A 1084-nucleotide genomic window follows, 5' to 3' on the forward strand; every position below is an offset into this window, starting at 1 on the left:
AAGACACACACACACACACACACACACACACACACACACACACACACACACATTTGACAATATAGCAATTTGAAGAAAATTCCCAAATTCTCAATTCCATTTTTTAGCTTTTGCTATGTAACAGAGGCTGGCCTTAAACTCACAGTAATCCTGCCTCAACCTCTGAACGCTGGGAATACAGGAAATGTACACCATCATGCCCAGCTAGCAGGCCATAATTTTATATTTTGTAACAGTGCATTAATCCATGGTATCAGAAATTACATAGTTAATTCCAAAACATAATGCAGTCTGAGGACTGCTGCTGTAACCAAATGGTCCAAATAGGATCTACTCTAATTCTCAAATTCTAGTTAAACTTTTAAAAAGACAAGACAGCATTGAAGCCAAGTCCTCTGAAAATGACAGTCCAGATGAGACACATAAGACACTGCTATTCCTCCTGACAGCACTTCCTACTTGGAAGATGTGAAAAGATTCTGGAGTTGTTTCTAATCAATGGTACAAAACAATAATTCTAGATCAAATGTTAATTTCATCAGTGTCCACTTATACCACACTGCAACACTGATATTAGAAGTGTGCAATTTACAAACTAAAACAGGAGAATGATTGGTTTACAGTTAGTCCTCACATTTACTTATTTTGTTGAAAGGTCTCACTATGTAGGCCTGGCTGGCCTGATACTTGATATTTAAACCAGGCTGGACTCAAAGGCAGAGGTCAACCTGCTTTTGATGGGATTGAAGACATGCACTACCATATCCAGCAGTCCTTACATTAAAAAGAAAGCAAATACAAAAGAAGCCCAAGTGTTACATGCCAGCAATTATTTATTATTATTCAGAAGTGGTCAAAAGACTTACAAGGCTCATTATTATAACCACATGTATGAAACGTCACTTAGTGAGATAGAAGGAAAGAGACATATATATGTATTTATATTAAAAAAATACACACACGTGCACTCTCTCAAGTGTTTGCCACACGGTGCTATGAAGGAGGCATCAGGCTACACAGCTTCTGATATACATAACACATTAAAGAATCAAGCGTTTAAAAACCATACTTACAGTTGCAAAAA

Source organism: Mastomys coucha, unplaced genomic scaffold, assembly GCF_008632895.1.
Source record: "Mastomys coucha isolate ucsf_1 unplaced genomic scaffold, UCSF_Mcou_1 pScaffold5, whole genome shotgun sequence".
In the NCBI taxonomy this organism is placed as follows: Eukaryota; Metazoa; Chordata; class Mammalia; order Rodentia; family Muridae; genus Mastomys; species Mastomys coucha.